The sequence below is a fragment of the Carcharodon carcharias genome, chromosome 2 (genome assembly GCF_017639515.1).
Source record: "Carcharodon carcharias isolate sCarCar2 chromosome 2, sCarCar2.pri, whole genome shotgun sequence".
NCBI lineage: Eukaryota > Metazoa > Chordata > Chondrichthyes > Lamniformes > Lamnidae > Carcharodon > Carcharodon carcharias.
In genome coordinates this window covers 29,339,006-29,364,572 of record NC_054468.1, presented here as the reverse complement: position 1 = coordinate 29,364,572, position 25,567 = coordinate 29,339,006, and the positions used below count along the sequence as shown (strand labels likewise).

The 25,567-nt window shown below is 44.7% G+C and overlaps 1 protein-coding gene across 1 annotated transcript in view; it reads left to right on the top strand.

The window, feature by feature from the left end:
• nyap2a (neuronal tyrosine-phosphorylated phosphoinositide-3-kinase adaptor 2a) overlaps positions 1-25,567 on the top strand; it is a 168,383-nt gene that overhangs the window by 101,964 nt on the left and 40,852 nt on the right. The gene's annotated exons all lie outside the window — the stretch shown is intronic.

The following is a 25,567-nucleotide window of genomic DNA, read 5'->3' as shown; positions in this document are numbered from 1 at the left end:
AGTGGGGTTGTAAAAGAGGAAGTGGCATTGCACTATTGATCAAGGTGTCAATTACTGCAGTAAGGAGGGATGGTATCTTGGAAGATACCATCAAATGAGGCCATATGAGTAGAACTTTAAAACAAAAAGGTGGCAATCACTTTGCTGGAGGTGAACTATAGGCCTCCAAACAGTCAGCGGAGATAGAGGACCAGATATGTAGGCAAATCTCAGAGAAGTGTAAAAATAATTAAGTAATAATAGTAGGGGTTTTCAACTTCCCCAATATTAATTAGGATAGTCTTAGTGTGAAAGGCTTAGAAGGGGTGGAATTCTTAAAGTGTATCCAGGAAAGCTTTTTGAGTCAGCACGTAGAAAGTCCTATAAGACAAGGGGCAGTACTGGACCTAATCTTAGGGAATGAAGGTAGAAGTGTCAGTGGGGACGCATTTCGGGGATAGTGACCATAACTCTGTAAGACTTAAGGTAGTTATGGAAAAGGACAAAGATGGACCGTAAATAAAGGTCCTGAACTGGGGGAAGGCCGACTTCAATATGATAGGACAGGTTCTGGCCAAAGTGGATTGGGAGCAGCTACTTGTAGGAAAGTCGACATCAGACCAGTGGGAGTCATTCAAATAGGAAATAGTGAGAGTTCAGGGCCAACATGTTCCCATAAAGGTGAAGGGTAGGACCAACAAGTCCAGAGAATCCTCGATGTTAATGGATATAGAGGATTGGATAAGGAATAAAAATGAGGCATATGGCAAATCCAGAGGGCTGTAAACAGCAGAAGCCCAACAGAAGTATAAAAAGTGTAACTCTTTCGAGTACAAACACGTTTCCATCTGTTCCTATTCAGATGAAGTTACATTGTTTCATAGTTTACCATTGTGAGATTTGAACTCTTGATCTTGGGGTTACAAGCCCAGTACCATAACCACTTGGCTATTTAGGCCTACAAGCCCAGTACCATAACCACTTGGCTATTTAAGCCAAGCTCAAAAGTGTAGGGTGGGGTGGGTACTTAAAAAAGTAATTAGGAGAGCGAAGAGGCGCCATGAAAAAACACTGGCAGGCAAGGTAAAGGAAAATCCCAAGGCATTTTATAAATATATTAAGGGTAAGAAGATAACCAGGGAAAGATTAGGGCCCATTAGGGACCAAAGTGGCAATCTGTGCATGGAGCCAGAGGATGTAGGTGAGGTTTTGAATGATTACTTTTCATCTGTGTTCACTATGGAGAAGGACAATGTAAGTGTAGAAATCAGGGAAGGGGACTGTGATATACATGAACAAATTATCATTGAAATGGAGGAGGTATTACTGGTTTTAATGGGCCTAAAAGTAGATAAATTCCCAAGCCCAGATGAAATGTATCCCAGGCTGCTATGTGAGGCAAGGGACGAGATTGTAGGGGCTCTGATACTAAATTTCAAATCCTCTCTGGCCGTAGGAGAGGTGCCAGAAGACTGGAGGACAGCAAATGTAGTACCATTGTTCAAGAAGGGTAGTAGGGATAAACCAGGTAATTACAGGCCAGTTAGTCGAACATCAGTGGTGAGAAACTATTGGAAAAAAATTCTGAGGGACAGGATTAATTTCCACTTGGAGAGTCAGAGATTAATCAGGGATAGTCAGCATGGCTTTGTTAGGAGGAGATCACGTTTTACAATTTGATTGAATTTTTCGAGGAGATGACTAGCTGTGTAGATGAGAGTAGTGCAGTTGATGTGGTCTACATGGACTTCAGTAAGGCTTTTGACAAGGTCCCGCATGGGAGAATGGTCAAGAAGGTAAGAGCCCATGGGATCCAGGGCAATTTGGAAAATTGGATCCAAATTTGGCTTAGTGGCAGGAGGCAAAGGGTAATGGTCAAATGTTGTTTTTGCGATTGGAAGTCTGTGATGAATGGTGTACTGCAGGGATCGGTGCTGGGACCCTTGCTGTTTGTAGTGTACATTAATGATTTAGACATGAATATAGGAAGTATGATCAGTAAATTCGCGATAACACGAAAATTAGTGTCATAAATAGTAAGGAGGAAAGCTTTAGACTACAGAACGATATAGATGGGCTGGTAAGATGGCCAGAGCAGTGGCAAATGGAATTTAATCCTGAGAGGTGTGAAGTGATGCGTTTTGGGAGGACTAACACAGCAAGGGAATACACAGTGAATTGAGGGCGATGGTTTAGTGGTATTGTCACTGGACCGGTGATCCAGATCTGGGTTCGAATTCCACCACGGCAGATGATGGAATTTGAATTCAATAAAAATCTGGAATTAAAAGTCTGATGATGACTATGAAACCATTGTCGATTGTTGTGAAAAGCCATCTGGTTCACTAATGCCCTTTAGGGAAGTAAATCTGTCGTCCTTTCCTGGTCTGGTCTGGCCTACACATGACTCCAGACCCACAGTAATGTGGTTGACTCTAAAAATGCCCTCTGAAATGGCCTAGCAAGCCACTCAGTTGTAACACATCACTACAAAGCCACAAAAAAGGATCACTTGGCATCAACCTAGGAAATGACAACAGTAATCTCAGCCCCGTCAACCCTGCAAAGTCCTCCTTATTAACATCTGGGAGCTAGTGCCAAAATGGGGAGAGCTGTCTCACAGACTAGGCAAGCAACAGCCGTACATAGTCATCCTCACGGAATCATACCTTACAGATAATGTCCCAGACACCATCATCACCATCCCTTGGTATGCCCTGTCTCACCAGCAAGTCAGACCCAGCAGAGGTGGTGGTACAATGGTAAACAGTCGGGAGGGAGTTGCCCTGGGACTTCTCAAAATTTTGACTCTGGATCCCATTAAGTCTCATGGCATCAGGTCAAACATGGGCATGGAAACCTCCAGCTGATTACCGCGCACTGCCCTCCCTCAGCTGGTGAATCAGTGCTCTTCCATGTTGAACACCACTTGGAGGAAGCACTGAGGGTGGCAAGGGCACAGAAAGTACTCTGGGTGGAGGACTTCAATGTCCACCACCAAAAGTGGCTCGGTAGCACCACTACTGACCGAGCGGGCAGAATCCTAAAGGACATAGCTGCTAAACTGGGTCTGCGCCAGGTGGTGAAGGACCCAACAAGAGGGAAAAACATAAAAGCAAAATACTGCAGATGCTGGAAATCTGAAACAAAAACAAAAAAAAACTCAGCAAGTCCGGCATCATATAACCTGCTGTTGCTTGTCCGTATGGCTCTGAAGAAGGGTCTTGAAACATTAACTTTGTTTTTCTCCCTCCACAGAGATGCTGTCAGAGTTTTTCCAGCATTTTCTATTTCTGTTTCAGAGGGAAAAACATACCTGACCTCATCCTCACCAACCTACCTGCATCTGTCCATGACAGTATCAGTAGGAGTGGCCACTGCACAGTCGTTGTGGAGACAAAGTCTCGGCTTCACATTGAGGGTACCCTCCATTGTGTTGTGTGGCACTACCACCATGCTAAATGGGATAGTTTTTATACAGATCTAGCAACTCAAGGCTGGGCAACCATGAGGTGCTGTGGGCCATCAACAGCAGCAGAATTGTACTCGAACACAATCTGTAAACTCATGGTCCAGTATATCCCCCATTCTACCATAACCATCAAGCCAGGGGATCAACTTTGGTTCAATGAAGAGCGCAGGAGGGCATGCCAGGAGCAGCACCGGGCATACCTAAAAATGAGGTGTCAACCTGGTGAAGCTATAACACAGGACTACTTGTGTGCCAAACAGCATAAGCAGCAAGTGATAGACAGGGCTAAGTGATCCCACAACCAACGGATCAGATCTAAGCTCTGCAGTCCTGCCACATCCAGTCATGAGTAGTGGTGGACAATTAAACAACTCACTGGAGGAGGAGGCTCCAGAAATATACCCATCCTCAATGATGGAGGAGCCCAGCACTTCAGTGCAAAAGACAAGGCTGAAGCATTTGCTACAGTCTTCAGCCAGAAGTGCCGAGTGGATGATCCATCTCGGCCTCCTCCAGAGGCCCCCAGCATCACAGATGCCAGTCTTCAGCCAATTTGATTCACCCCATGTGATATCAAGAAATGGCTGAAGGCATTGGATACTGCAATGGCTATGGGCCCTGACAATATTCCGGCAATAGTACTGAAGACTTGCATTACAGAGCTTGCCGCGCCCCTAGCCAAGCTGTTCCAGTACAGTTACAACACTGGCATCTATCCGCCTATGTGGAAAATTGCCCAGTAAGTCGAGTACACAAAAAACAGGACAAATCCAATCCGGTCAATTACCACCCCATCAGTCTACTCTCGTTCATTAGTAAAGTAATGAAAGGGGTCATCAACAGTGCTATCAAATGGCACTTGCGTAGCAATAACTTGCTTACTGACACCCAGTTTGGGTTCCTCCAGGGCCACTCAGCTCCTGACCTCATTACAGCCTTAGGTCAAACATGGACAAAAGAGCTGAACTCTAGAGGTGAGTTGAGAGTGACTGCCCTTTATATCAAGGCAGCATTTGACAAAGTGCAGCATCAAGGGGCCCTAGCAAAACTGGAGTTAATGGGAATCGGGGGAAAACTTTCCACTGTTTGGAATCATACCTAGCACCAAGACAGATGGTTATGGTTGTTGGAGGTCACTCATCTCAGCACCAGGACATCACTGCAGGAGTTCCTCAAGGTAGTGTCCTCAGCCCAACCATCTTCGGCTGCTTCATCAATGACTTTCCTCCCATCATGAGGTCAGAAGTGGGGATGTTCGCTGATGATTGCACAATTGATGATTGCAGCAACATTCGCAACTCATCAGATACTGAAGCAGTCCTTGTCCAAATGCAGCAAGACCTGGACAATAGCCAGGCTTGGGCTGACAAGTGGCAAGCAACATTTGCACCACACAAGTGTCAGGCAATGACCATCTCCAACAAGACAGAATGTAACCATTGCCCCTTGATGTTCAATGGCGTTACCATCACTAAATCCCCCACTATCAACATCCTGGGGGTTACCATTGACCAGAAACTGAATTGGACTAGCTATATAAATACTGTGGCTACAAGACCAGATCGGAGGCTAGGAATAGTGCGACGAGTAACTCACCTCCTAACTCCCCAAAGCCTGTCCACCATTTACAAGGCGCAAGTCAGGAGCGTGATGGAATACTCCTCACTTGTCTGGATGAGTGCAGCTCCTACAACACTCAAGAAGCTTGACACCATTCAGGATAAAGCAGCCAGCTTGATTGGCACCATATCCACAAACATTCACTCTCTCCACCACAGTAGCAGCAGTATGTACCATCTACAAGATGTACTTCAAGAATCCACCAAGGGTCCTTTGACAGCACCTTACAAACCTATGACCACTACCATCTAGAAGGACAAGGGCAGCAGATAGATGGGAACACCACTACCTGGAAAGTTCCCCTCCAAGTCACTCACCATCCTGATTTGGAAATATATCACTGTTCCTTCACTGTCACTGGGTCCAAGTCCTGGAACTCCCTTCCTAACAGCACCACATGGAATGCAGCAGCTCTAGAAGGCAGCTCACCACCACCTTTTCAAGGGCAACTAGTGATGGACAATAAATACTGGCCCAGCCAGCGAAGCCCACATCCCATGAATGAATTAAAAAATGGTAGCACCCTAGGAAATACAGAGGATCTATGTCCATAGATCCCTGAAGGCAGCAGGAGAGATAGATAAGGTGATTAAGAAGGCATATGGGATACTTGCCTTTATTAGCCGAGGCATGAATATAGGGGCAGAGAGGTTATGTTGGAGTACTACATACTGTTCTGGTTGCCACACTAAAGGAAGGGTGTGATTACACTGGAGAGGGTGCAGAGGAGATTCAGGATGTCGCCTGGGCAGGAGCGTTTCAGCTATGAAGAGATACTGGATAGGCTAGGGTGGTTTTCCTTGGGGCAGAGAAGGCTGAGGGGGGGACCTGATAGAGGTATACAAAATTATGAGGGGCATAGATAGGGTATATATGAAGAAACTTTTCCCCTTAGCAGAGATGTTAATATTAATAACCAGGAAGCATAGATTTAAGGTAAAGGGCAGGAGGTTTAGAGGGGATTTGAGGAAAAGATTTTTGCACCCAGAGGGTGGTGGGAATCTGGAACACACTGCCTGTGGGGGTGGAAGAGGCAGGAACCTTCACAACATTTAAGAAGTATTTAGATGAGCACTTGAAATTCCAATGCATACAGGGCTAGGGGCCAAGTGCTGGAAAATGGAGTTAGAATAGATAGGTGCTTGATGGCTGACACGGACATGACGGGCTGAAGGGCCTGTTTCTCTGCTGTATAAGTTTATGACTCTATGACTCCTAGAGGGATTGCTTGAGGAATATTTTAGATGCAATTAAGGAGAAGCTAGGCAAGCCTATGAAGGAAAATGGAGAGGGTTGTGCTGATAGATTTTGATGAGGAAAAATGGAGGAGGCTCAAGTGGAGCATAAACACCAGCATGGTCTGGATGGACCAAATGGCCTGTTTCGGTGCTATATATCCTATGTAAAAACATTCTTGCACTGGGATGGACAAGCTCTTACTTTTTCTGATGAGTCTAACTGGGTATATATCAGTTAAATACAGCAATTTCACATGGTTCACTGCGTTTCAATACCAAATCTGTCAGCAAGATACTCAAATAGCATAGCTTCTGGAGGAGCAAGGCATCACTGACAGTGATGCCCACATCCTGTGAATGAATAAAAAAACTTTGTGAATTCCATGTTTAACTGTGCATGTGCAGTCACCAGGGGTCTGATTTATACTTTAATAATAGAATGTTGATAGGCTCCCTGTTATTTCTACTGCACAATCTGTCTGATTGAATGAGTACCATCCTTGTCAGTGCTGTTCCCCAATGATGAATTTGCTGAACAACAGTAATATTGGCCTTTGAGTTTCCAACACAGTAGTTATCAGTGAAGCCATGGCACTTACTGCTGACCTCAAAAAGAGATGCTCACAAAGATCCAGCACACTCTGTGGTGTGGATTTCCCCTTTCCTGGCATCATTTTGACTCTGGCGCCAAGTCAAGGAGATCCCCAGGCACCCAACAACAATGATGTCATCAAGCAGGGCAAGTAGCTAATCACAATGAAGTATCCTCACAGACAGCAAACCATAAAGCAAAAATCACTGAGTTCCTTCACTTTTAATTTTAAATTTTGTAGATAACAAAACAAATGATTGGGACATACACATGGGATCAAGGTAGTAGCTAAAATATTATAAACAAACTTTGAAAGAAATAATGGCAAGAATTTTCCCGTTGGCGAGTGGGGGCGGGGCCCACTGACCAACGCGCAAAATGACGCAGAATGATGTCGGGTGGAACTATCAACGTCATCCCGCATCATTTGCATTTTCAGGTCAGCGGGGGCACAGCCGAGTCAGCTGTGTGCCCGCCGACCTATCAACAGCCTTTTGAGGCCATTCAAAAATCAATTAAAGCAATTAGTGGACCCGCCTGTCCAACCTTAAGGTTGGTGGGCAGGTCGGGAGTGCTGAAGGCCATCTGAAAAAGCATGAAACCTCATCCCACAGGCGGGATGAGGTTTTACGACTGAATTAAAAAATTAACATTCACTTTTACTTAAAGTTATGTCCATGTCCCAACTCATGTGACATCGTCAGATGAGGGGACACAGGTGGTAAGTGAAATTTTCGAAACAAAAACTTTTTCCTTTTGGGAACCAATCTCCCTCAGGCAACACTTAGTCTCAGGGAGATTGGAGCGCTCCTTCACGCGCATGGCCTTAATTGGCCAGCCCACCAAAAATGGCTGCACACCCCCAATCGGGGTAGGGGAGGGGGTGGGGAGGTGATTGGAGGGCCACCCACCCACACCTGCTCCTGCACTTCCCCCCAATGGGGGGAAAATTTTGCCCATTATTTTGAAACTAGATGGAGTTTCTTATCATAATGGAGAAATTTGACATTCAACAAATATAAAATTACTCTTTCAGGGCCAGTGAGCTGAATACCAGTAGTTATGAACTTAGTACACCATTAAAAACCCAGTTACAATTCATTCAACAAAGCATAACTTTTTTAAGGATTTTAAAATCGAGACTAAGAACATAAGAATGGCAGTTCCCATCTGTTCGGTGATTTCTAAATTATTGCATACAGGTAGAATCTCAACAGTGCATAATAAGAAGTGTAGAATCACTGACAATAACTTCTGGATATTCACATTTAACTGCACATGTGTAGACTCCAGAAGTTACAATCAGTTTCAGAGGAGCAATTACGGCAAATGCTGACAGTTTCACTGTCATTACTACTGCAAAATCTGGTCCGTTAATGTTATGTCATAATGTATGTAATGACACAGTGCTCTCTAAAAGGCCTAATACTGCAGCTTGCGCCTAAAAACAAAGAAAGAGACCAAGGACTTCAGTGTGTAAATCAGCAGCTGCCTTTTTGAATGAGATTCAAGAATGAGTGTAATTTTGTAATTTTGCAGAGTATGTGAAGAAAGGTAAGCAAATGGGATTGATGAGGAAAGGCTGTGTCTTGAATTTCACGCTCGCCCACTGGCAGGTTTTTAGGTGGGGAGAGCGTGAAATAGAAGGAACAGGCTTCCCATTAGATTCCCGTCCGCCCTGACCTCGCAGCAATTTTATGCCGGGGCAGGCGACGCCTTGGACAGGCCGCCCACCTTACTTTAATTGTTGGCCACTTAAGGACCATTTTCTACCCAGCCTCAATTTTTAGACTGGCAGGAGGATTTCCTAGGCACGGAGAAAGCCCAAAAATTATTGGGCTGAGGCCTCAGGCGAGAAGTTCTGGTGGGGTGGGTGGAGTTGGGGGGGGTCTCCATCAGAAGCCCCCTTATAACTTCAGGCATCCCCCCGCCAACCTCCCCCCACTGGAAGGTCCGTTGGCCATGGACCTCCCTAATGCCCCCTGGCCTCTCCCCAGACACCCCAATCGCCCACTTTCCACTTCCCCAGGCCTTCCCTACCCTCCCCGCCCTTGGGACCCTGAAAAGTCACCTTTCTGTTCAGTCCTGGGACTTAGGCTCTGACACCTTCATGCACTTCCTCTTCTGTCCATTGCAGCCCCTGTCACTGCAGGGACTAGAAAGTTACCAGCCAATCAGATTGGCCGGCAGCTCTCTAAGGCGGGACTTCCTCCAGAATGAGGGAACGTGAAATGGCTGGGGGACAGGTAGATTTCAACTCTTAGGATGGTGGGAAGGGAAACCCCACCATCTGAAATATCCTGGCCCATGAGTACTAAAAAGGTGGTTAAGAATTTACCTCATTGAGGTGTTTGAAATCTTCGATGATAGATAAATTAAATTAACATTAAATATTAAAATAAGGTATTAAAATAAAATATTGAAATAAGATCTAGGACAAGGGAACATAAACCCAAATTTAGACTGGAAAAGGCGAACGCATCATTAAGATTAAACATTTTCACACAGAGAGTGGTAAACCAGTGAATTGCTTGCTCAAAAAGTTTGTGGAAACAGATAACCTTGTAAATTTTAAGAGGATGGCCTTCCTGCCCCACTACCAATTGAGGCATTTAAGGGGGCAATTAATATCCACTTAAGGGTCTCATCCCATCAGCACTGGTTTTCAACCAGCAGCAGGTGGGAGAGTCAGCACACGGGAAGCCTTTAAAGCGAAACCCTGTCCGCTTCGCTTGCAGGATCCCAGGGAGGTCCCTCATTATCAGGTACCCAGCGCCTGATTGGGGGACTCAGCATTGGGAAGTGGGATGGGGCATGCTGAAAGTCATCCCCTGACCTTGCTGCCGATCTGTTACTGCTTCGATGACCTCCAAACTGGCCTCAGTCACCTGTGGCCTGTGGCCTGTGGCCTGGGCCCCTCACTGATCCTGGACCTCTGGTGCATTTCTGGCCGCTGCCAACCCTCCTGCTGGTACTGCCTGCAGTGGACAGCTGCTAGCCCCTGGTTGACTAGTAGCTCTCAAGGGCAGGATTTCCGCCCCTCGGGTCCTTGATCCCAGGAAAGGCCCACTGATGGTCACTTAAATGCCTGATTGGCACTTAAGGGCACTTAACGTGATGAGCCTTCCCCAAAAGGCGTTGATATGGGGCTCTCGCTGGCTCTCCAGCCAATGGGCAAGACTCCCAGCGTCTGGATTAAATTCCACTCAATATGTACATCTCATATGGTATTATTGCTTAATATGACTGAGAGTTTTGTCTTTCAGCCATTCAGCCTGTCTTCATTAAAATGGTAGGTTTTGTTCTGTTATTCTAGCAAGAAAGCATGTGAGGGGAGCAAAATAAGCATGGCTATTTCTCCTTTGCATTGAAACCAGCCGATTAGGTAACAAACTATTTTAAAGCATAAAGCAGACCAGAATAGTCTCACGTCTCCATTCTCTGAGTCTCAGCTGTATCTCAGTTGGTAGCATTCTTGCCTCTAAGGTTCTGGGTTCAAGTCCCTGTCTAGGACTTGAGTGCAAAAATTGAAAACAAAATGCTGCCACTCCAGTGTAGTGCTGAGGGAGCACTGCATTGTCAGAGGTGCTGTCTTTTGGATGAAATTTTAAACCAAAGCTTGTTTGCCTGCTCAGATCAATGTAAAAGTTCCCATGGCCCTATCTCAAAGAAGAGGAGGGGATATATCCGTGGTGTCCTGGCTAATTTGTAACTTCAATCAAAATCACAAAAAACTGATTATTTAGTCATTATCACATTTCTGTTTTTGGGAGTTTGCTGTACACATATTGGCTGCCTCATTTCCTAAATTACAGCAGTGACTACACTTCTAAAAGTACATCATTGGCTGTAAAGCTTTGAGATGTCTGCTGGTTTTGAAAGTAAATGCAAGTCTTTCTTTTTTTTCTTTTTTCTTACCTGAATTTCTCTCTTACCAGAGCAATAATAAAAGACAGCAGCCTGTAATGTGTACTGGGCTGCAAGGTGGAATCGGTGCCATGGGGATCAGAAGTGGAAACACCCAACCTGTTACCTTACACACTACAGATATAAATCAACATCTTTTGGATATCTATAATCTATGGACATTATCCCTATTTTAGCTGAACTTCCTTTGAAGAGGAGCAACCAACATGCTGGTTTCTTGCCCATAAATACATAACATTTTCATCAGTAACAAGCAGGCTAAGTTTTCATACATCATGAAAATGAATACAAATGAAAGTGGTCATTTGCATCATTTCAAGGAAGGTCATCCTTCCAAATAAACCTATGATCTCACTATCACAGCATCTAACTAATGCTTGAATAATTCCAGAGTTTACGCGTCAATAACCTACCTGGAAGATTCAGTGATGAGTCACTCTTTGTTTGCAGAAGGAAGTCCTGTCATCAGTCCTGAACTTCTCTTTTACTTGTTTATAACAATGACCCATTGTCCTTCAGTTATGATTTAACTTAAAATATTGCTCTGAATTAACTTGCTCTATTCAACACAGCATCTCATACTCCTCTAAGATCCCCTCAAGTTCACCTTTGAAGAATTGTGGAATCAGTTTTTCTAAATTTTCTTAACCATATATTAGTCCTTTGACATAACAACATAAGAAATAGGAGCAGGAGTAGGCCATTCAGCCCTTCAAGCCCGGTCAACAAAATCATGGTTGACTTTCTACTTCAACACCATTTTACTGCACTATCCTTATATCCCTTGATATTTTTAATATGTAGAAATCTATCGACCTCAGTCTTGAAGATACTCAATGACTGAGCCTGTAGGGCAGGGAATCCCAAAGATTTACCACAGTCTGAGTGAAGAAATTCCTCCTCATCTCAGTCTTAAATGGCCTGCCCCTTATTCTGAGACTGTGCCCCCTGGTTCTAGACTCACCAGCCAGGAGAAACACCCTATCTACTAATACCCTGTCTAACTCTGTAAGAATTTGTAAGTTTCAATTCGATCACCTCTCATTTGTCGAAATTCTAGAGAATAAAGGCCAAGGGGAGAATTTTGCCCTTGGCGAGTGGGCTCAGCAGGGGCAGTCGGGAACCCAACCGCCGCCCGTGATCGGGACCGGACCGTGATTTCACACTGGCGGGCCAGTTAAGGACCGCCCAGCGTGAAACGCGAACGGCAGTGCTCAGCGCTGCCTGTGCGGGCACGGAGGGAGTTGGGAGCCAAGTGAGTATGAACTTCTCACATGCGCACAAGTGAGCGCTTCATAATCTCCCTGAGGCACAGAGCTGCCTCAGGGGGATGAAGCGTTTTTAAAAAAAGAAAATGAAGGAAATAAAAGTCTAATAAAACTCTGTCACATGGGCAGTGACATGTTATTAATTCAATTTTAAAACTTTTATTTTTATTTGCTTTTGGAAACCTAATCCCGCCCGTGGATGAGGTTTCCAAAAAATTGCAAAGGCCGCTTGGCTTTTTTCCCTGCCCACCAACCGTTAGGTTGGATGGACAGTGAAAAATTTAACTTAATTGGTTACTTAATGGCCTTAAGGGGCCTTTTAGTTGTCGGCAGGTGTGCTGCTGACTCCTGCGCGTGTGCCCGCCGCCCGAACTATAGCGCAACTGCGCGTTGGCATCGGTAGAATCAGCCTACGTCAATGCATGTCATTTCACGCTCGAGTGGGTTGGGCAAAAACCCGTGCACCGAGTGAAAATTTCTGCATCAAGTCTAATTAATCTTTCCTTGTAGGACAATCCCTCTATCCCAGGAATTAATTTAGTGAACCTTTGTTGCACTCCCACTATGGCAAGTATATCTTTCTTTAGGTAAGGAGACCAAAACTGCACACAATAATCCAGGTACAGTCTCACGAAGGCTCTATGCAATTAATATGATATCTTAACTCCTATATTCAAATTCTCTTGTAATAAAGGCCAACATACCATTCACCTTCTTAATTGCTTGTTGTACTTACATGTTAGCTTTCAGTCAATCATGGATAATGACATCTAAGTGCCTTTGAAGTTCAACACTTCCCAGCCTTTCAGCATTTAAGAAAAACTGTGTAATTCTGTTTTTCCTACCAAAGTAGATAACCTCACATTTTTCCACATTGCATTCCATGTGCCAAATTTTTGTCCACTTGCTTAGTCTCTCCAAATCCCTTTGAAGTGGAACCTTGACAATAGGGACTAACCTCATGGTCCTCTCTTCCACCTTTCCATGGCTTGGATGTTTTCCTTGTGCCTCAGTGACCAGAAGTGAGCACAATAGACAAAGTATAGTCTGACCAGATATTTGTCACTTTTAGTATGATAACCTTTAATATGTACCCTATTGGTTTTGCAATATATAATTGATTTTAGGACTCCTCAGTGTTGCTGATGAACCTCATCTACCAGCAATATATTTGGAATTTGTGGTACTCTGCCTATGATCTACTGGCCACTGGTTGGAAAATCATATGTAGCATGTACTCAAATCTGTGCATCTCAGTGGTATTTCTGTTTGAGAAAAATGTTCCCAATAGCCCAGCATTCTCTTTATTGTTTGTTTCCGGATTCACAATGATTGGTCATTGTGAGGGTGACATTGCTCATGCTCACACTGCAATGGCAGCTGGTTTTACAATCAATGTACATCCACAAAGAAAATCCAAAGCAGGCTGCTGATTTGTTTTACATGCATTTCGCACCACTGGTACAGACAAATTTCACTGTCGGTAAATGTTGAGTCAGCTATGACTTCTAGACCTCCTTTTAGCTGGTTAACGCCATTTATTAAATACTTCATCCCTCAAGCTGTAACACTGTTTTAAATTTCATCTTATACATTTTTGCCTGCCTTCAAATTTTGTTTTATTCCTTCAAGGGATGTGAGCATTGCTGGCTAGGTCAGCATTTATTGCCATGCCAATTTGCCCTTGAAGATGGTGGTGAGCTGCCCTCTTGATCCGCTGCTGTCTATCTGGTGTAGGTGCACCCACAGTGTTATTAGGTGAGGAGTTCCAGGATTTCGACCCAGCAACAATGAAGGAATGGCGATATATTTCCATCTCAGGATGGTGTGTGGCTTAGAGGGGAACTTGCAGGTGGTGGTGTTATCCAGGCATTTGTTGCCCTTGTCCTCCGAAGTGGTAGAGGTGGTGGGTTTGGAAGGTGCTGTCGAAGAAGCCTTGGTTATTTGCTGCAGTGCATCTTGTAGGTGGTACTCACTGCTGCTACAGTGTGTTGACGGTGGATGGAGTGAATTTTTAAGGTGGTGGATGCGGTGCTAATCAAATGGGCTGCTTCGTCCTGGATGGTGTCGAGCTTCTAGAGCATTGTTGAGTTGCACTCATCCAGGCAAGTGGAGAGTATTCCATCACACTCCTGACTTGTACTTTGTAGATGGTGGACAGACTTTGGGGAATCAGGAGGTGAGTTAGTCTGCAGAATTCCCAGTCTTTGACCTGCTCTTGTAGCCACAGTATTTATATGACTGGTTCAGTTTAGTTTCTGGTCAATGGTAACTCTCCAGGATGTTGATAGTAGGGGATTCAGCATTGGTAATACCATTGAATGTCAAGGGGAGATGGTTAGATTCTCTCTTGTTGGAGGTGAGCATTGCCTGGCACTTGTGTGGCACGAACATTACTTGCCACTTATCTGTCCAGGTCTTGGTGCAAATGGACATGGACTGTTTCTGTATCTGAGGAGTTGCAATTTATCTTTTTACTTCTGACTTTATAATGGAGGAAGGTCATTGATGAAGCAGCTGAAGATGGTTGGGCCGAGGACACTACCCTGAGGAACACCTGCAGCGATGTCCTGGGGCTGTTTTCTTGATGCTACATGGATTATATGCTGCTTTGATGTCATGGACAGTCTCTCTTGGGTTCAGCTCTTTTGACCATGTTTGGACCAAGGATGTAATGAGTTCTCATAAAATATTCTCTAATCCTTGCATAGTTTTCATCTGATGTCATCTCCAGCTGATTCAGTGGAGACTGCACTCAGAATCCTCAGGCCAAATTAATCTCTTTATTGGAACTCACAGCATCCTCTCTGTCGACCCCTGAATATAGTCAGTGAGATTGGTCAGGCAAGATCTTGCCCATCTGAAATTGTGTTTGTTGTTAGCCTTTTACTAAGTTATATCCACTTGTGTTATTCTCAACTTGTACCTAATGATGAACGCCATTATTTTCCCAGTTTGTGATGTAAGCATAGATTTATTTTGTTGCAGTCTTGATAACAGTCCCACAATAGCCTGTTCCTCATTCAGCCAGTCTCACTGTACTTATTGGCTCCTTCATAATGTCAATTGTTGTAATGTGGAATATACTGCCTGGCAGGCCAATGGAAGCAGATTCAATAATAGCTCATGAAAGGACTTGTGTATGTACAGGGTGATAGAGAAAGAGCAAGGAAGTTGAACAAATTTGGTAACTCATAGAGCCAGCACATGCATGATGGGCCAAATGGTTTCCTTCTGTGCATATGATTCAATGATTCTATCAGCACTTCATAAGTTTTAACCCCATCCTATTTAGAACCCATATGATCCTGAAAGTGTAAGTTTTCGATTCTTTTTGCCTTTCCAGCACCTTGTTATGAATGAAGTCAAGGGATAAATCTTTCTTCCCAAGCTGAAAGCAGGCATCTAGCCAGCGGGACACGACCCACTGTGAGACCCTCTGAAACACCTTCCCTGTCACTTACCTCGAAACAGGTGGGCCACCCTTGCTTTTCACCACCTGACTGCCACTCTGTGCCCACTTTTAGGCAGTAATGTGTACCAGCGGGATTTAAATGAGGCCCAGCAGTTAAAATCACCATGTCCTCATGCTGCCACTACTGAGCGGTACATCAGCTCACTGGGGTGGTTTCCCATCAGCTGCGAGTTAAAATCTGCTACTGTATGCCTATAGGCTATTTGACTGTGGAAAGGTGTTTACAACCGAGCCTGTGTCACCTGAGGCCCTCATGCCGACACTTTGCAGCCAAGGTCACCAGACAGCTATCAGGGATCTAATTTTCCTGCTCAACTGTGCTCAAATCTAAAGCTTGTACATGGGAGTTTCCTGGTATGCATTGGATAGGTTGTTTATCGTTACCAATTGAGTGTTAAGCATCATCTTAGCAGAGAGGAAACGAGAAAGTTGGTGGGTGAGAATCACAGTGGCTTTCCAAAAGAGTAAGGAATATTTTTTGCTATTCATTGAAATGGAAAGAAAAGCAGGCTGGCATACAATCCACCTAGCCAGAATTTCCTCTATGCACTCCACCCAATCAAACCTTATTATTCAGACGATGAAGACAAAAAATGGTATCCTTAAATTTTGGTACCACACTAGGCCATGCAATAGTGCACTGAAGCAATGAAAAGCTGTCAGCTTCAGCTGTAAAATTATTCAATTCACTACCAGCCAGTTATCAGATCCATTTTAAATAGCTTCATTTTTCTCTGACAGTGATCAAATCTCAGAACCAAATAATTACAAGGCAGTGTCTTTTTTTTATTAATATTGTTCTGCCACCTTGAAGCAAATATTAAATGGAAGCTGAAGGCTGAGATAAGCTTGGATTTTGATTTAACAGTTTCGAGAGACTTGGCATCTGGTACATACCTTCCAGGGATCCAGTTTCTCATTTGTGATGCACCGTTGTCACACACAACCCCATGAGGAAGAACAGCCCGTAACCTACCGATAATGAATGTCTGACTGAGCTCACTGTGACAGTTGGTCTGCCACAGTTGTTACTTAAAATGATTGCTTTAGTTTAAGCACAATGTGCTTCATGTCTGCTGCCGGCCCACAGCCACTAAAATTGATTTAGTTAGCATGTTCTGACTGATTGATGTCTGTTGTTGACACTAACTCCACTTTGTCTAGATTGTGTATTGTGGCAAAACTGGAATGTTTACTCTTCCCCCACCTTGATTTATAACATTTCCTGGTCTCTTTAGTCCTTATCAGACATATTGATCAAAATAATTTTTCAAAACCAACACATAAAAAAATTAAAATGTGTCATTGTGTTTCAGGAAAGAGTACTGATGAATGATCTATAATTGGGACAATTCAGAATGTGGCTTCATTTTGTATATAGGATCTGTGCACTGCATCAGTAACTGCTACAGTTAGCAATGTTAAAATGCACAGTGCAAATGAGGTAGATGATAACGATTTACTGCTGCACTGTATGGCTCCTGAATACCTCAGTAGGAGTTGGTTTAAAAAAGCAGTTGCTTTTACCTTGCACTGTAGTGTTTCTGTGCACCTGTATGTCAGCTCCTGCACATGCAAAGAAAGAACTTGCATATATATAACACCTTTCACAATGTCAAGATGCCCCAAAGTGCTTTACAGATAATGAAGTGTAATCACTGTTTTAATGTAAGAAACAATGTTGCTGGTGAATTTTCGCCTGAAATTTTTACCCTTTCTTTTCCATTTTTTCTATTTTTTCTACCTTTCTTTTTTTTTGTATTTTTGTACCTTACTTGAATTTATTGTAAAACTTACCTTAATTCTACCTCTGGTCACAATGGGAGTTGTCTTTAAATAAACCTTTGTTGAAAAATGAGTGAAATTGCACACCGCAATGTAATAATGATCAGATAATCTGCTTTGGGGGTTGATTCAGAGATAAATACTGGCCAGGACACCAGGCAGAACCCTCTTGCTCTTCTTCAAATAATGGCACGGGATCTTTTATGTCTACCTGAAAAGGCGGACAAGGCCTCAATTTAATGTCCCATTCAAAAGGTGGCACCTCAGACAGCGCAGCTGTTATATGTGTCAAGTTTCTGGATTGGGGCTTAAACCCATGGCCAACTGAACCTTGGCTGACCATTCTGTGGAAGGGTCATGAGGACTCGAAACGTCAACTCTTTTTCTCCGCCGATGTTGCCTGACCTGCTGAGTTTTTCCAGGTAATTCTGTTTTTGTTTAGGATTTCCGGCATCCTCAGTTTTTTGTTTTTACCAAATACAGTAGTGTGTGTACAGTATACACTGAGTAACATATAGGGCATTTTTAGCTCGTTAGGCCAGACCGAGCGTAAAATGACGCACGATATTTCTGTTGGTGGGCACAAGCCGGAGTCGGCAGTGCACCCGCCGACAATTAAAAGATCTATTAAGGCCAGTAAAAAGGTAATTGAAAGTAATTTTTTGCTGCCCATCCAACCTTGGGCAGGCAAAAAGGCCAAGTGGCCTTTGCATTTTTTAGGAAACCTCATCCACGGGCAAGACGAGGTTTCCAACAGCAAATAAAAAGAAAATGAAATTTTTAAATTTAATTAATAACATGTCCCTGCTCATGTGACAGGGTCACATGAGCGGGGACATGTTTTATACCATTTTAGAAACCTTTAGTTTTCATTTTGAAAAATGTTCATCTCCCTGAGGCAACTCTGTGCCTCAGGGAGCTTTTCCTGCACCCGCCCGCGCACATGCACTCACCATCCTCCCTCACCCCCCCGTACAGGCAGCACTGAGCACTGCCGCTCACGTTTCACACTGGGCGGGCCTTAATTGGCCCACCAGCGTGAAATCGCAGTCTGGCCCCAATCATGGGCAGCAGTCAGCTTCTTGACCACCCCTGCCCACCCAACTAGGGAAAAGATCTCCCCATAATGTCTGCACATACCCCTTTGTTAGCTGCTGCACCCATAACCTGACACAAAAGGTGGAATTTTAACTCCGAGGCTGGAAACCCAAAGGACACAAGGGCTCCCCATCTGGAGCTTCCACAGGAGGAGCAACTGGACTTTATTTGCTTCAGCCAAGCAAGACAGACCACCTGAAATTGAGGCCTCCCATCAGTTGAAGTGCCTGTGAAGGAGCATAGAGCTTAAGTAATAAGATGAGGCCTGAGGACCAATTTCTGTCTGCCTTTGAGTCTCTTCTTTTAGGTGTTCACTGCCCACTCTAATGTGAAATCTGAGCCCAAAAATGTATCCATGTGAATTTTTAGCCCATTATCTGACTGTTCATCTCCTTTGATATTTTGAGATCATACCTAGCGCAAAAGAAGATGGTTGCAGTTGTTGGAGGCCAATTAAGTCAGTCCCAGTGCATCTCTGCAGGAGGTCCTCAGAGTATTCTCTTAGATCAACCATCTTCAACTCTTTCGTCTATGACTTTCCTCCTTCATAAGGTCAGAAGTGGGGATGTTCGCTGATAAGTCGTGACCCCTCAGGTGAAGCAGTCGCTGTTCATATGCAGAAAGACTTAGACAACATTCAGGTTTGGGCTGATAAGTGGCAAGTAATGTTCGTGCCAGGAAATGACCATCTCCAATAAGAGAGAATATAATCATCGCCCCTTGACATTCAATGGCATTACCATCACTGAATCCTCACTATCAACATCCTGGGGGTTACCATTGACCAAAAACTGAACTGGACTAAATGTGGCTACAAGACCAGGTCAGAGGCTGGGAATCCTGTGGCAAGTAATTCACCTCCTGACTCCCCAAAGCCTGTCCACCATCCACAAGGCACAAATCAAGAGTGTGATGAAAGACGCTTCACTTGCCTGAATGAGTACAGCTCCAGCTATACTCAAGAAGCTTAATGCAATTCAGGACAAAGCAGCCTGCTTGAATGGCACCCCATCCACCAACTTAAATATTTACTACCTCTTGGACAGACACTCAGTGGCAGCAGTGTGTAGCATCTACAACATGCACTGCAGCACCTCACGAAGCCTCCTTCAACAGCACCTTCCAAACCCATGACCTCTACCACATAGAAGGACAAAGGCAACTAACACATGGAAACACTACCACTGCGCCTTCCCCTGCAAGTTGCACACCATCCTGACTCGGAAATATATCGCTGTTCCTTTACTGTCGCTGGGTCAAAATCCTGGAACTCTCTTCCTAACAGTACTGTGGGTGTACCTATATCACATGGACTGCAGTGGTTCAAGAAGGCAGCTCACCACCACCTTCTCAAGGTCAATTAGGGATGGGCAACAGATGTTGACCTAGCCAGCGACATTCACATCCCATGAAACAAAAATCCTGTGTGCAAGTTGGTTGCTATTTGCCTACACAGTTAATAATGGCAACAACATTGCATTTATACATATCAGCAATTATCTTTCAGAAGATAGTTCATTGAATCCAAAATGCTTTGCATGTCCTACCCTCTCCCCATATTTTTTTTTATTCATTCATGGGATGTTGGCGTTGCTGGCTTGGCCAGTATTTATTGCTCATCCCTAATTGCTCTTAAGAAGGTGGGGGTGAGCTGCCTTCTTGAACTACTGCAGCTCATGTGGTGTATCTCTTGTTTCCTTGAGAGATCAAAAAATGTGTATCTCAGCCTTGAATATACTCAACAACGGAGCATCCACAACCCTCTGGAATAGAGAATTCTGAAGATTCACAACTCACTGAGTGAAGAAATTTCCCTTCATCTCAGTCTTAACTGATCACCCCCTAATCCTGAGGTGGTGCCTCCATGGTCTAGGTTCCCCAGCCAGGGGAAAACGACCTCTACCCTGTAAAGCCCTTTCAGAATCTTGTATGTTTCAATGGCATCAGCTCTTATTCTTCAAAACTGGAGAGAGTATAGGCCCAAATAGTGAACCTCTCATAGGACAAAACTGTCATCCCAGGAACCAAACTACTGAAGCTTCGCTGTACTGCCTCCAATGCAGTATAACCTTTTTTAGATATGGAGATCAAAACGGCACACAGGATTCCAGCTGTGGTCTCACCAAAGCCCTGTGCAGTTGTGCCAAGGCTTTCCTATTCCAGTACACTAATCCCCTCCTAACAAAAACAACATGTCATTCGACATCCTAATTGCTTGCTGTACCTGCATACTAACTTTCTGTGTAAGAGTACGCCCAAATCCCATTGACAAGTTTCATGCCTTTTGAAATATATTTTGCTTTTCTAATTCTTCTACCAAAATGAATAACCTCAGAATTCCCCGCGTTATATTCCACCTGGAGGAGGGAATATGCAGGGGAGGAGGGTGTGTAACGGGGGAGAAAGCAGAAAGTGGGGAGGTATATGTAAAGCGGGAAGAAGGTATAAGGGGGGGAATTCAGAGAGGGGAAGATATCCGGGGGGAGGAGGAAGTAAGGATGGAGGATAGAGTAAGGGTAGAGGATGGAGTAGGGGGGTTGTGGGAGGCGATGTCCAGGTAAACGTGCAAGAGAGGGGTCTGTGGAGTCAGTGACTGCCTCCTAGGGAGCAAACTGAGGGTGGGTGTGATAGGAGGGACTGGTGAGTGTGAAAGGGGCAGAGGGAGCTGGTCGGGTGGGAGGGTGAGGGTGCGTCAGTAACGGTAGAAGGGATGGTGAATATGGTTGATGGGGACTTGGACATGGGGGTGGGAAGGAGGAGGTCGGGGAGGTCAACGTGGATGGGGGTGGGATTCTCAGGAAGGCAGGGAACATGCATATTCACTTGGACATCCTGCAATGACAAGGCCTCGGGTTGGTAGGTGCCAGTGTGGAGGTGGAAGGTGATGCCGGGGGGTGCAAAGTGATGGGGAAAAGGACATGGCTGACTGGGGAAGGGAAAAGAATGGGGAACTTATGAGAAACTTGACTATGACCATGATTGTCGGAATTGAAAGCGAGCGAGCCTTGTGTTGGACGGGCACAGGTGCTGCATGGGAATGCGATCAGTGGGTAGGCGGAGATGCAAGTCAGCTCAGATGGACAACTGAAAGAGAACCCCAGCAGGCATCACTGAAAATGCATGAGACAGTGGGATGACCGTGATGGATGAAGGCTCCACGTCTGTGGGAGAGTGCTTGCTCGAGGCTCCATGAGGCCCTGCCACACATACACACTTCTCCCTGCAAAATAACTTGTGGTCTGGCTGCGTGCAAGTGAACTGCTAGTTGTGGGGAGCACGGTGGGTGCAATGGGAGGGCTCACTAAGCCTGTCAATGAAACTGAAAGACAGCATTACACATTATTCCGTGAAAGTGAATATATATGCAGATTATAAAGTGACAAAATGTATTCACCTGTGCATTAAAATTTCTTAACTTTTCTAGGCCTACCACTTCTTCTAGTTGCTACCCTGACATCCACAGCAGGGGTGGAGACAGCCTGTGCAATGGTTAGCTCTGTTGCCTTTGATGACTTTGGCGTGCATCCTCTGGAAAGACGAGATCTTGGGGGCCCTGGCTTGCTTTGGCTGACCTCCTGTGGGCCAGCTGCTCCCTCTGTGGTGACAGAAGACGAGGTTGAGGGGGTCACAGGCAAAGGAGACTTGGAGGGAGCGGACAGCCTCCGAGCTTCCTGAGTGGATGACCCAGGGGTGTTCAGCTGCCTCTCCTCCTCCCTTTGGATGCCTGAGTGCCCTGGCCTGACTTCTTGAGGGGAAGGAGCACCTGGAGGCACATTGAGGTCCCCATTTCCCTCTCGCATTATCGCTGCAGGAACTCACCCATGGCTACTATGATGGAGTGCAGGTCTGCTCACATCTCCAAGTTCTGCTGGGCCAGGGTCTCCATGGCATCTGCCATCCTTCCCATGGAGACCTCCATACACACACTTGTGGGTACCACTTCATCAGAGAGCAGGCAGACACACTCGTCCGATATGCATGCCACTCTGTTGAGGGCTTCCATCAGCTCTGCATGATGTTCCCCCGCCTTCTGCTGACTCTCCAGAATGAGTTGGAAGGCCAAATCCAGAGGTTCGTCATCTGACTCGGACCTCACAGATGCCTCTTCCCCAGCTGTTCTCCAAGTGCTAGAGAGCTCAGCTGAACCTGCATCCTCCCACTGCAGACACATGTCCATGCGGTCGCCACCAGATTGTAAACCCAAGCCTGCTCTAGATCTAGGTCTTAGCGAGGTATGTGTCCCTGCGCTGGTGGAGGGTGTGGGTAAGCACTGTAAAGGGTCTTCCAGGCTGCTTATTTCCAGCTCTTCAATGGAGGAAATGCCCTCTCCGCTATAGGTGCAGACCTGGATGGAGCTGAGGGACTGGCTGGCTGAGGGTGTTGGTGGCTTTGCAGAGCTCTCTATGAACCAAAGGAGAGATAATTAGTGCATGACAGCAGAATCAAAATGAGAGACAGTACTCACAGTTATGTTGAGAAAGAGATGACGTGGTGCAGGATCCTCACGTGGGTGTTCACCGCCAACCTCACTGTTGCTGCAGGCATGCTCTACGTCCTCACCAGCATGATGACAGACACACTCCTCAAAGTGAGTGAGGGGCCTAATGTGGGCCACTCCACCACCCAGTCTGGGACCTCTCCCTGCTGCTATGAGCCAGCTTCTCCTGCATGAAAACAGACGGAGAGAGCATGAGCAGGACACATAACACTACATGGAATGTTTGTGTGGTGAGCAGAGACATGGACGGGATGAGGACACAAGCTCCAGAGGATATGGGCCTGAGGAAGATGAGAGGGGGTGTGGGAGGTTTGGTGACATTGTCCCTTGAGGTGTGAGATCCCTGTGGACGTGTGATGGGTTTGTAGGTGTGTGAGTTGAGAGTGATGAGGTGGTTGACTTACCCTGGTGGAACGGATGAGATCATTCATCCTCTTCCTGCACTGGATTGCTGACTTCCTCTGTGCTCTGGTGACACTGACAACTACTGCCACCATCACCCAGGCTGGAGTGGTGATTCTGGTGGACCTCCTGCATCCATAGCGAGGTTAGAGGACATCACAGTGGCCTTCCCAGGTGCCCCAGAGATGGATCACTAAATTTGGGGGCTGCCGTCTTTTTTTGATTTCAGGGCCTTTTGTCACCTGGAGCAGTCCTGGTCTGTAGACATGAAGGAGGCTGCGCTCTGGTGCACTTTAAATATGCTGCCCTGAGTGAGGAAGCGCTGAGGTCACAATGTGGCAGGCAAATCCAGTCCTCCCACCAGCGATCCGGTATATTTCCCAGGAATGCATTATTAATGAGCTGGGACACTCCAGGAAGGGGACAATACAGCATGAAAATCCGTCATTGCGGTCAGCGAGTTTTTCACACCGCTACTGCACTTAGTGCAAGTCTAAGATGATTTCGCTCTACGATTTTCTAAGTACATCGCTAAGACTTCCTTAATAATAGATTCCAGTGTTTTCCTGATGACTGATGTCAGGCTAATTGGCCTGTAGTTCCCTGTTTTCTCTCTCCTTCTTTACTTGAATAGTAGTGTAACATTTGTGAACTTCTAAGCTGCTGTGACGTTTTATAATCAAGGGAATTTTGGAAAATCATCCATTACCTCTGCAGCTACCACTTTTAGAACCAAAGGATGTTGACTATCAGTTCCTTGGGATTTGTTCTTAGTCACTTATGTTTTTTAATATTTTTTCTCTGCTGATATTAATTACTTTAAGTTCCTCAATCTTATTAATCCCTTGGTTACCCTCTATTTCTGGTGCATAATTTGAGTCTTCTACTGAGAAGACAGGCACAAAATATTTGTTCAATGTCTCTTCCATTTCCTCATTCCCCATGATAATTTCTCTTGTCTCTACCTCTAAGTGACAACTGTTTACTTTACCAACTCTCCTTTTTTATATATTTATAAAAGCTCTTACAATCCAATTTTATATCCCTGACTAACTTGCTCGCATTCTATTTTTTTTCCTCTTTTGGTCAACTTTTTGGTCAGTCTTTGCTATTCTCTAAAACTCTCCCAGTCCTCAGGCTTACTATTGCTCTTTGCGAAACCATCGGCCTCTTTTTTAATCTAATACTATCCTTAGCCTCCTTTGTAATCCATGGATGGATGGATCTTTCTTGCTGACTTTTTCTTTTTTAATGCAATATATTTTTGTTAAGAATTTTGAATCATTTCTTTAAATGTTTCTTATTTACCACCATACCTTTCAGTGTATTGACCCAAACAACCTTAGCCAGTTCTCCTTTCATACCTATGTGCTGGCTCTGTTTAAATTTCTTGATTTGGACTCGAATTTGTCGCTCACAAATTTAATATGGAATTCAATTTTAATATGATCACTTTTTCCCATTTTTTCCCTGTTATATGCCCTAAGACTCATGCATGCCCTAGTGTCAACTACGCTACAGGCCTAGTGTACATTATTAAAAATGTAACAGTGCGTTGATATCTATTACTGGCGTATGCTGATGCTTGTGCACTAATAGCTACAAACTACAAACTACAAATCATTGAAAGGTTTACAACGGATGCCAAAATCTATGGTTTCTCCATCATTCTCAATACCATGGAAGTAATGTTTCATTCAACATCTTATAAGCTCTACAAACAACCATTGGTTACCATTAACTTAATTCTAAAGGTTATTAGGAAGTTCACGTACTTTGAAAGCATACTATTCAATTATGCTCTCTTTGTTCAAAAATTGCTGGCATGGATAAAAAAGGGCAAAACATGTTAGTTGGACAATTCGAAGGTTGACCCAAGAAATAGATAGAACTCAACTTTAGACTAAGTTCACAGTGTTTTACTCTTCACCCCCCTTTCATACAAAAGCTGAAGAGTCCAGTTTGACATTGTATGTACCGTACTGGTATCTGGAAGTTGACACCAAGATAGGTATGTATCACAGATAATAGACTTTGTTTGGATGTTGACTAGTATTACAATTGTCCATCTGGTGTGTTAAAAATATTTCTACACATGTCTCTGAAGATCAATGCAAGATTGAAATATGGATCAGTTAATCCCACCACATTTGAGAACTGGATAAGGTCCATTTTATAATACCATTGTACTGTCACAAAGAAGAAACAGCAGA